At 46.0% G+C, this 12,559-nt stretch overlaps 1 protein-coding gene across 2 annotated transcripts in view; it reads right to left on the bottom strand.

The window, feature by feature from the left end:
• The window catches only part of smyd3 (SET and MYND domain containing 3), a 206,243-nt gene that overhangs the window by 83,063 nt on the left and 110,621 nt on the right, over positions 1–12,559 (bottom strand). The gene's annotated exons all lie outside the window — the stretch shown is intronic.

Here is a 12,559-nt window from a genome sequence, read left to right as displayed (position 1 = left end):
TTCAAACTCAGAGAGACTCACAGACACGGTGCTTGATACTGCCAGTAACATGCTGTACTGAAGTTCCTGAGTCCTAATATCAGTAACAAAGGCAAGTCTTTTCAAAGCCTAAACACACGGACACAATGTTGATCTACATACTGAGCTGTTTGAAACACTGTTTCAAAGAAAATACATTTGAAAAGGTGGGGAGACCAGACTGAGAGAAAATACATTTGAAAAGGTGGGGAGACCAGACTGAGAGAAAATACATTTGAAAAGGTGGGGAGACCAGACTGAGAGAAAATACATTTGAAAAGGTGGGGAGACCAGACTGAGAGAAAATACATTTGAAAAGGTGGGGAGACCAGACTGAGAAAATACATTTGAAAAGGTGGGGAGACCAGACTGAGAAAATACATTTGAAAAGGTGGGGAGACCAGACTGAGAGAAAAGACATTTGAAAAGGTGGGGAGACCAGACTGAGAGAAAAGACATTTGAAAAGGTGGGGAGACCAGACAGAGAAAAGACATTTGAAAAGGTGGGGAGACCAGACTGAGAGAAAAGACATTTGAAAAGGTGGGGAGACCAGACTGAGAGAAAAGAGATTTGAAAAGGTGGGGAGACCAGACTGAGAGAAAATACATTTGAAAAGGTGGGGAGACCAGACTGAGAGAAAAGACATTTGAAAAGGTGGGGAGACCAGACTGAGAGAAAAGACATTTGAAAAGGTGGGGAGACCAGACTGAGAGAAAAGACATTTGAAAAGGTGGGGAGACCAGACTGAGAGAAAAGACATTTGAAAAGGGGGGGAGACCAGACTGAGAGAAAAGACATTTGAAAAGGTGGGGAGACCAGACTGAGAGAAAATACATTTGAAAAGGGGGGGAGACCAGACTGAGAGAAAAGACATTTGAAAAGGTGGGGAGACCAGACTGAGAGAAAAGACATTTGAAAAGGGGGGGAGACCAGACTGAGAGAAAATACATTTGAAAAGGTGGGGAGACCAGACTGAGAAAAAAATACATTTGAAAAGGTGGGGAGACCGGACTGAGAGAAAAGACATTTGAAAAGGGGGGGAGACCAGACTGAGAGAAAATACATTTGAAAAGGTGGGGAGACCAGACTGAGAGAAAATACATTTGAAAAGGTGGGGAGACCAGACTGAGAGAAAATACATTTGAAAAGGTGGGGAGACCAGACTGAGAGAAAAGACATTTGAAAAGGGGGGGAGACCAGACAGAGAAAAGACATTTGAAAAGGTGGGGAGACCAGACTGAGAGAAAAGACATTTGAAAAGGTGGGGAGACCAGACTGAGAGAAAAGACATTTGAAAAGGTGGGGAGACCAGACTGAGAGAAAATACATTTGAAAAGGGGGGGAGACCAGACTGAGAGAAAAGACATTTGAAAAGGTGGGGAGACCAGACTGAGAGAAAAGACATTTGAAAAGGTGGGGAGACCAGACTGAGAGAAAAGACATTTGAAAAGGGGGGGAGACCAGACTGCGAGAAAAGACATTTGAAAAGGTGGGGAGACCAGACTGAGAGAAAATACATTTGAAAAGGGGGGGAGACCAGACTGAGAGAAAAGACATTTGAAAAGGTGGGGAGACCAGACTGAGAAAATACATTTGAAAAGGGGGGGAGACCAGACTGAGAGAAAAGACATTTGAAAAGGGGGGGAGACCAGACTGAGAGAAAATACATTTGAAAAGGTGGGGAGACCAGACTGAGAAAAAAATACATTTGAAAAGGTGGGGAGACCAGACAGAGAAAAGACAATTGAAAAGGGGGGGAGACCAGACTGAGAGAAAAGACATTTGAAAAGGGGGGGAGACCAGACAGAGAAAAGACAATTGAAAAGGGGGGGAGACCAGACTGAGAGAAAATACATTTGAAAAGGTGGGGAGACCAGACTGAGAGAAAATACATTTGAAAAGGTGGGGAGACCAGACTGAGAGAAAATACATTTGAAAAGGTGGGGAGACCAGACTGAGAAAAAAATACATTTGAAAAGGTGGGGAGACCGGACTGAGAGAAAAGACATTTGAAAAGGGGGGGAGACCAGACTGAGAGAAAATACATTTGAAAAGGTGGGGAGACCAGACTGAGAGAAAATACATTTGAAAAGGTGGGGAGACCAGACTGAGAGAAAATACATTTGAAAAGGTGGGGAGACCAGACTGAGAGAAAAGACATTTGAAAAGGGGGGGAGACCAGACAGAGAAAAGACATTTGAAAAGGTGGGGAGACCAGACTGAGAGAAAATACATTTGAAAAGGTGGGGAGACCAGACTGAGAGAAAATACATTTGAAAAGGTGGGGAGACCAGACTGAGAGAAAAGACATTTGAAAAGGGGGGGAGACCAGACAGAGAAAAGACAATTGAAAAGGGGGGAGACCAGACTGAGAGAAAAGACATTTGAAAAGGGGGGGAGACCAGACTGAGAGAAAAGACATTTGAAAAGGGGGGGAGACCAGACTGAGAGAAAATACATTTGAAAAGGTGGGGAGACCAGACTGAGAGAAAAGACATTTGAAAAGGTGGGGAGACCAGACTGAGAGAAAAGACATTTGAAAAGGTGGGGAGACCAGACAGAGAAAAGACATTTGAAAAGGTGGGGAGACCAGACTGAGAGAAAAGACATTTGAAAAGGTGGGGAGACCAGACTGAGAGAAAAGACATTTGAAAAGGTGGGGAGACCAGACTGAGAGAAAATACATTTGAAAAGGGGGGGAGACCAGACTGAGAGAAAAGACATTTGAAAAGGGGGGAGACCAGACTGAGAGAAAAGACATTTGAAAAGGTGGGGAGACCAGACTGAGAGAAAAGACATTTGAAAAGGTGGGGAGACCAGACTGAGAGAAAAGACATTTGAAAAGGTATGGAGACGAAGAGAAATAGAGCAACTCAAAACACAATCAACACCTCTACTGTGTTGATCTGCCACTGAGAAAGCAATCAGTACAAAAACAACAGTCAAAGCACTGTGTGTGTGTGTGTGTGTGTGTGTGTGTGTGTGTGTGTGTGTGTGTGTGTGTGTGTGTCTATTCTCTAAACAGGCCTCTAGCTCCTCCTCAGGCATATATATAAAAAAACATCCTCTCTTTTCAGCACCAATATTCATCTCAATGATCGTGCTCTCTAACAACGGAACCAGCTAGAAAACTGCACGACTCTCAAAGATTCTGATGTGGTTCACTGAGCAGAGGAGCGACATGAGGTGTCATGGGAAAAGGAGTCCTTTATCGTTCCCCCAGTTTGTCATCTAGTGCTCACTAGCTAGCTTGCTCATAACAGCTACACAGACACGTTGACTGGTTGTAACGCTGTCGTACAAATGGACCAGGCCACATTGGCCCGATATTCAATGCCATACCAAAATGTCTTACGGTTCAGGCCACACGCACGCATGCACACAGCCACGGTCGAGCCAAACCGATGGACAACAATCTTGGGTAGGAGTGTGTGTATATAATGAGAGAGCGATAGTTGGTCAATAACCAGATATCTGTCAAAACCTGTGAAAGTAGACAAGAGGCCTGGAGGTGACAAATAAAACACGCACGCACGCACGCACACACACACACACACACACTTTCCTGGGACCGAGCTTTATTACAACCTCTGTAGTGCTGTCAATCACAGAAACCCCCATAACTCACTATGCCACAGAAGACCCTTCCCCTCTCTCACACTCTCTCCCGTTCTCTATCTACCTCTGTGTTCACACCTCTCTCTCCATCCCTTTCCCTTCCCATTCCCTCCATCCTTCTCTCAGCTCTCTCCCGCTCTCCCTCCTAGCAGTGGAATGCCGCAGACCTTCTCCACTGTGACTCGTAGTGTTTTCCTCTGATTGCAAATGACAAGAATTGGGTGTCCATATCTCCGCTGCTCCCGTCCTCATCTTTAACCAAAGCCCGTCCTCAGCATGCCAGTGGAGCCGCAGTACAGTAATCTATACGTGACACTATGTAACCTTTAGTGAGACACTAGGCTTCGGGCCTGGTACCATTTGTATTCTCGGTCCCTCGTCGGTCTGTCTGTCAAAAGGAAATGCATTTGTACGTCACTGAGCTCCATCCATTTTGATGCCTCAGCACACAAAGACAGAGAGGATGGAGTGTGTGTGTTTGTGTGGTTTTTGGTCTTTCACACGCACACGCACACGCGCACACACGTTCTGTTCAGTGTCAGTCTGCCTGTTGGTGTGTGGGTGAAGGTCTGTTACAATCCAAACAGAAAGTTTCGCCTTATTAGGCAACATAAGCACTGTTAAACGACTAGGGCAGAGGGAAGGAGGGAGGGAAATAGGGAGGGAGGGAAGGAGGGAGGAAAAACACGAATTTCGACAAACAATGGTGTGGGCACTAAGCTAGTGTGCAGGTATGGAATGCTTCTCAGACGTTCCTCTCCCCTCTTCCTGTTTCTCTCTTTCTCTAATTCAGTCTCTCGCTACGTCTGTCATTCTCTGTCTCTCGTTCACCCTCTTCCCCTCATACAGTCTCCCTCCCTCTCTGGGGCAGACAGAGCCAGTCAGGCAGTACATAAAACATCTGCAGTCCTGGCTGGTGAACGCACCATGCATCCCAAATCAAAACACACACACACACATGCGAACGTGTGCGCATGCACACACACACACACCACCACACTCTCTGTCTTTGCCATATAGGCCATCTGCCACTAGATGTGGGTTTACACTCCAGCCACCTGTAGATGGTTACTGTCCTCCATGTTGGAATAAACACACTGTCCACACACATCCCCAAACCACAGCCTTATTTAGGACCAGAGCAACTGGGTCAAACAGCCTACGTGGAGACATCAGAGAGATCAAAGGGGATATCTCCGTCTCTCTCTCCCACCTGTCTCTCTGGTCTGGTGAGACGGAGGTACGTCTGGCTCACGCCTGGTAGGAACGGGATCACTGTAGAAATCCCATCACACACTCACGCACAAACAAACAAACACACCGTGAGGAAGGTCAGTCCAGGAGTGATTTCCTCTGCAGGAACCCTGTGTGCATGTGTGTTTGTGTGTGTGCGTGCAAGCCAATAGGAACTAGTTCTGACGGAGTGAAACTCACACACACACACACCAGACGTCAGGGTTTAAATAGAGAGCTGGTTCAGAAATGGCTGTGTTGACGGAAATACTAACTTTAAAAGAAACAAAGTAAGTCCATAACATGACAGAGCTTGGCACTAAAACATACAATCTGTGAGAGAGATGGAGAGAGATTGAGAAGGTGTAAGATAGAAAGAGAGAGAGGTATATAAGACAGAGATACTATAGGCCAAGAGAGAAGAAAGAAAGACAGAGATACTATAGGCCAAGAGAGAAGAAAGAAAGACAGAGATACTATAGGCCAAGAGAGAAGAAAGAAAGACAGAGATACTATAGGCCAAGAGAGAAGAAAGAAAGACAGAGATACTATAGGCCAAGAGAGAAGAAAGAAAGACAGAGATACTATAGGCCAAGAGAGAAGAAAGAAAGACAGAGATACTATAGGCCAAGAGAGAAGAAAGAAAGACAGAGATACTATAGGCCAAGAGAGAAGACAGACAGAGATGGAGAAGTGAGTAGTCACTCCCAATCTGTCCCTCTTTCACTTTCTCTCTCCATCTCTCTACTTTCCACAGGGCTAATATAGCTATACTCTTACTGTAGAGTCATTCAGTATAAATTACTTTTAAAATAGACAGGCAGGGTCGGAAATCACTCTGTTACACTTTGGCCCTGTGTGGGAGAGACGAGACCAACTGTCACTTCACTGAAATGAATGGCTTCAGGGTAAGCAACTTTCTCCCTTCATATCTATAACTCTCTATGACTCTCTATGAGATGTGTGTGTGTGTGTGTGTGTGTGTGTGTGTGTGTATTATACTATAACTCGCTATAACTCTCTTAGCGCTGCTCTCAGATTTACCACCCCCTGCTACAGTCTGATAGAGTTTGCAGTGAGAAGAGATTGGAATTTAAATGACAGAGAGGAGAGGGCAGGGGCTGCTGTTGAATACTAAGTGAGACAAGAGGTGTGTGTGTGTGTGTTGGTGCGTGCGTGCGTACGTGTGTTGGTGCGTGCGTGCGTGAAATGGAGAGATTAAATCTTACTTCGGGACAGCAACACACACACACACACACACACACACACACACACACACACACACACACACACACACACACACACACACACACACACACACACACACACACACACACACACACACACACACACACACACACACACACACACACACAAACAAGCAGCTCCCTGGGACTAGAGGGGATCCAGCCACCATTTTAGTTTAAACAAGCGTGAAGGTAACAGAGTGGAGGTGAAATGAAGAAGGGAGAGAGAGGAAGGGTGGGAGTGAGGGGGCGTCTTAGAGGTGTAAACTCGTTAGTCTCCTCGTTAGGCATAAATGAGAGTGGGCACGCTGAATTAAAGAGGTGCACCCTGGGAAGATGCAGGTGGAAAGGAGGAAGAGGAGATAAATTTGTCTGAACAAACACCTGCCTCTCTACAGGAGGGACTCGTGGGGATTCATAGTCACAGCTGTGTCACTGACATGTCCTGAAAGAGTATTTGTTTCTCAACCCCCCCAAAAAAAATCCTTGAGGTAAATTTGAATGGTGAAATAATTAAGTTTGAAAGTGAGCATATCTATTAACTATTGATCACTGGTGATCATATCTTTAAGCATTAAGTTGCTACCTTAAACCCCCTAAAAGTCTACACTGTTGAGAGGTGGGTTCTACTAAGAATAATAGTGAAGACATCAAAACTATGAAATAACACATATGGAATCATGTACTAACCAAAAATGTCTTAAACTAATCAAAATATATTTTAGATTTTAGATTCTTCAAAGTAGTCACCCTTTATGACAGCTTTGCACACCCTTGGCATTCTCTCAACCAGCTTCATGAGGAATGCTTTTCCAACTGTCTTGAAGGTGTTCCCACATATGCTGATAACTTGTTAGCTGCTTTTCCTTCACTCTGCGGTCCAACTCATCCCAAACCATCTCAATGGGGTTGAGGTCAGGTGATTGTGGAGGCCAGGTCATCTGATGCAGCACTCCATCACTCTCCTTCTTGGTCAAATAGCCCTTAAACAGCCTGGAGGTGTGTTGGGTCATTGTCCTGTTAAAAACAAATTATAGTCCCACTAAACGCAAACCAGATGGGATGGCATATCGCTGCAGAATGCTGTTGTAGCCATGCTGGTTAAGTGTGCCTTCAATTCTAAATTAATCACTGACAGTGTCACCAGCAAAGCACCCCCACACCATCACATCTCCTCCTCCATGATTCACGGTGGGAACCACACATGCAGAGATCATCCGTTCACCTACTCTGCGTCTCAAAGACATGTGGTTGGAACCAAAAATCTCAAAACTCAAATTTCAGACCAAAGGACAGATTTCCACAGCTCTAATGTCCATTGCGCATGTTTCTTGGCCCAAGCAAGTCTACAATTCTTATTGATGTCCTTTAGTAGTGGTTTGTTTGCAGCAATTCGACCATAAAGGCCTGATTCACGCAGTCTCCTCTGAACAGTTGATGTTGAGATGTGTCTGTTACTTGATCTCTGTGAAGCATTTATTTGTGCTGAAATTTCTGAGGCTGGTAAATCTAATGAACTTATCCTCTGCAGCAGAGGTAACTCTGGGTCTTCCTTCCCTGTGGCAGTCCTCATGAGAGCCAGTTTCATCATAGCGCTTGATAGTTATTGCGACTGCACTTGAAGAAAATTTCCGGATTGACTGACCTTCATGTCTTAAAGTAATGATGGACTGTCGTTTCTCTTTGCTTATTTGAGCTGTTCTTGCCATAATATGGACTTGGTCTTTTACCGAATAGGGCTATGTTCTGTATACCAACCCTACCTTGTCACAACACAACTGATTGTCTCAAACGCATTAAGGAAAGAAATTCCACAAATTAACTTTTAACAAGGCACACCTGTTAATTGAAGTTGGTTGAGAGAATGTCAAGAGTATGCAAAGCTGTCATACTTTGAAGAACCTAAAATATATTTTGATTTGTTTAACACTTTTTTGGTCACTACATGATTCCATATGTTTTATTTCATAGTTTTGATGTCTTCACTATTGTTCTACAATGTAGAAAACAGTAAAAATAAAGAAAAACCCTTGAATGAGTAGGTGTGACCAAACTTTTGACTGGTACTGTATATATCGATAAAAAAAAATGTCACATATTTAACACTTTGTTTGTTTGCACAAAGGTATATCCACAATTTCATATATATATATTTTTTACTGGTACTGGGTTACCTTCAGACGAGTCCAGTGACATGCAAAACAAGAGAACACCATTGTGTTTGTGAGAGTCTCATCTTTCCATAGAGTGGTCATATTATTTTGTAGGCCAAACCGTTCGGACGCTACAGACGTTTTCGTGAAAAGACAGATTAATCGGGATGTCTTCTGGTTTGACAAACAGCGCTGTAGCTCTGCCACTTTCCACCGCAAACGCAGAAGGCCGACAGGCGGATGCGGCCGATTGAGACGCAGCCCATGTCTCGAGCTTAAACAGGATTTCGATGGGGATTGTTGCATTATGTTAATTCACTTAATCGACTCAAGTTAATTAACATTTTATGGGATGATACTCTTTGACCCAAATGGCATCCTGTTCCCTACACAATGCACTACTTTTAAGCAGAGCCCATAGGGAATAGGGTGCCATTTGGGACATAACCACAGTGTGTCTATGACAATGGCTCCATGCTAGTGAGAACTCAAACCACAGACAGATTTGCTTTGGGCCCCAAGTGTTCTCATTACGTTTCTTATCAGTCACAAAGCAATGTTTTAATTAATGTTGTAATGTTATAAAAGTCATTACTGACAACGAAGCTCTGATTCCCCTCAGAGAGCGAGGGAGAGATGTACCCGGAGAGAGAGGGAGAGCTGAAGAAAGAGATAGCTATAGAGAGGCGGAAAGAGAGCGAGAGGTGAGAGAAAGAGATGAGGAAAAGAGATACACATAAACAGAGAGAGAGAGAGAGAGAGAGAGAGAGAGAAGTGGAAGAGGTATACCTAGACAGAGAACGAGAGCGAGCGAGCGAGAGCAAGGGAGTAAGAGAGAGCGTAATCTCCACAGTAGCTGCAGCAGTGGGAGAGGCGTAGTAATATCCGTTAAACGGTAATCCCTTTTACAGATGAGACCGTGTCACCATGCAGATTAGCTCATACACACACAGATCCATGCAGGGAGAGCCAGGATTGGCAGGCAGACAGGCAGGCCTGGGCCAGGGACAAGCCCAGGATCAGCTGCGCTACGCTGGGGAGAGAGAGGTCTGAGCTGGGCCTGTCTGGAGCTCCTCTCGACATGACTGGTTACGGCTGGCTAGAGGAAAACGGGGACTGGAGGTCAGACAAGGCTATACACACATTATTCTCTCTCAAACACAAAAGAAAGTCTGTCTCTTCCATGTCTCAGGACATATTCCACACATTAAGAAAAAGGACGAGAGCGAGAGAGCGAGAGATTATGTGAAGTGATAGAAGGAGTGTTCCGGACAAGTCATGTCACACACTGCTTCTCAGGTCCTAGAGTTGCTTCTCCTCACTCTCAGACACGCAGGTCCTAGAGGGCTGTTTAGCACTCACTGTGTGTGTGTGTGTGTGGTGTGTGTGTTAAGCAGAGCAGCCTGGGAGAAGGTATGAGATGAAGAGACGACGACAGAGAGAGCATCACAGAGCTGAGGGCGACGCAATAAGACATGCCTGAGATTTGCCGCGCACACACACACACACACACACACACACACACACACACACACACACACACACACACACACACACACACACACACACACCAACACTGTAACAGATGGTTATTACCGTGGGGCTCAGGAGAGACAGATGAATGCTGTCCCAACCATCTCATCTTCCCTCTCTCACCATCCCATCCCCTCTCCCCTTCATCTATCCTTCTTTTCCCCCTATATCACCCTCCCTTAGCCCGCGCATATCGCACCGCTCTCCCCCTGGCCTCTCCCCCTGGCCTCCCCCTCCTCTCTCTCATGGGTAGCTGTGGATGAGAGGAAAATAACAAACCAGTGAAGTATCACAGCCCCTGTACCAGCCCCTGTACCAGCCCCTGTACCAGCTACTGTACCAGCCCCAGCCCCAGCCTCAGGATATATGGTTTCCAGTTTGTATAAAGTCCAGTGAAGGTCCTTGATGGCCGTCTTGGTATCCACTTGAAGGTGGGATATACACAGCTGTGACGATAACCGAGGAGAGTTCTCTTGGGAGATAATACGGTCGGCATTTGATTGTGAGGAATTCTAGGTCAGGTGAACAAAAGGACTTGAGGTCCTGTACGTTGTTACAATTACACCATGAGTCATTAATCATGAAACATACACCCCCAAACTTCTTCTTACCGGAGAGATGTTTAATCCAGTCGGCGCGGTGCACTGAAAATCCCGTTGGCTGTATGGACTCCGACAGCATGTTCCCAGCTAGCTATGTTTCCGTGAAACAGAGTACGTTACAATTACGGATATCTCTTTGGAAAGCAACCCTTGCCCAGATTTCGTTGACTTTCTTAACTAGGGACCGAACATTAGCGAGTAATATACTCGGGAGCGGTGGGTGGTGTGCGCGCATCCGAAGCCTCAATAGAAGACCACTACGGCACCCTCTCCTCCGGTGGCGTTGTTTTGGGTCGGCCTATGGAATCAGTTCAAATGCCCTGGGAGGTGCAGACAAAGGATCCGCTTTGGGAGAGTCGTATTCCTGGTCGTAGTGCTGGTAAGTTGATGTCTCTCTGATATCCAATAGTTCTTCCCGGTTGTATGTAATAACACTTAAGGTTTTCTGGGCTAACAATGTAATAAATAATACATTTAAAAAAAATACTGCACAGTTTCATAAGGACTAGAAGCGAAGCTGCCATCTCGTATCACGGTACCAGCTACTGTACCACCCACTGTACCGGCCACTGTACCAGCTACTGTACCATCCACTGTACCACCCACTGCCGATGTGAGCAAGCCCTTAAACAGGTCAACATTCAAAGGCCGCGGGGCCAGACGGATTACCAGGGTGTGTACTCAGAGCATGCGCGGACCAACTGGAAAGTGTCTCAATGACATTTTCAACCTCTCCCTGACCGAGTCTGTAACACCCACATTTCAAGCAAACCCCCCAAGTCCATGTGTCCAACAACGCGAAAGTAACCTGCCTAAATGACTACCACCCCGTAGCACTCATGTCGGTAGCCATAAAGTGCTTTGAAAGGCTGGTCATGGCTCACATCAACACCATCATCCCAGAAACCCTAGACCCACTCCAATGCGCATACCGCCCCAACATATCCACAGATGACACAATCTCTACTGCACTCCACACTGCCCTTTCACACCTTGACAAAAAGGAACATCTACGTGAAAATGCTGTTCATTGACAACAGCTCAGCGTTCAACACCATAGTGCCCACAAAGCTCATCACTAAGCTAAGGACCCTGGGAACCCCGACTGCGTGGCTAAGCACGACTCCAACACCATCATTAAGTTCTCATCTGCTACAAGACCATGGTGCTTGCCTACGGAGCTGTGAGGGGAACGGCACCTCCGTACCTTCAGGCTCTGATCAGTCCCTACACCCAAAGAAGGGCACTGCGTTCATCCACCACTGACCTGCTCGCCTCCCTACCTCTGCGGAAGCACAGTTCCCGCTCAGCCCAGTCAAAACTGTTCGCTGCTCTGGCACCCCAATGGTGGAACAAGCTCCCTCACAACGCCAGGACAGCGGAGTCAATCACCACCTTCCGGAGACACCTGAAACCCCACCTCTTTAAGGAATACCTGGGATAGGATTAAATAATCCTTCTACCCCCCCCCAAACAAAAAATATATATAGATGTACTATTGTAAAGTGGTTGTTCCACTGGATTTCATAAGGTGAATGCACCAATTTGTAAGTCGCTCTGGATAAAAGTGTCTGCTAAATTACGTAAATGTAAATGTAAGTTTGCTGACAACACAACAGTGGTAGGCCTGATCACCAACAACGATGAGACAGCCTATAGGGAGGATGTCAGAGAACTGGCAGTGTGGTGCCAGGACAACAACCTCTCCCTCAATGTGAGCAAGACAAAGGAGATGATCGTGGACTACAGAAAAAAGGAGGGACGAACAGGCCCCCATTAACATCGACGGGGCTATAATGGATCGTGTCGAGTTTCAAGTTCCTTGGTGTCCACATCACCAACAAACTATCATGGAAGAGGGCACGACAACACCTTTTTCCCCTCAGAAGACTGAAAAGATTTGGCATGGGTCCCCAGATCCTCAAAAAGTTCTACAGGTGCACCATCGAGAGCATCCTGACCAGTTGTATCACCGCCTGGTATGGAAACTGCTCGGCATCTGACCATAAGGAGCTACAGAGGGTAGTGCGTACAGCCCAGTACATCACTGGGGCCAAGCTTCCTGACATAGGTGGTGTCAGAGGAAGGCCCCAAAAAATGTCAAAGACTCCAGTCACCCAAGTAATAGACTGCTCTCTGCTACTGCACGGCAAG

Source organism: Salmo trutta, chromosome 25 (genome assembly GCF_901001165.1).
Source record: "Salmo trutta chromosome 25, fSalTru1.1, whole genome shotgun sequence".
Lineage (NCBI taxonomy): Eukaryota > Metazoa > Chordata > Actinopteri > Salmoniformes > Salmonidae > Salmo > Salmo trutta.
This window is presented reverse-complemented; position numbering and strand designations above follow the sequence as displayed.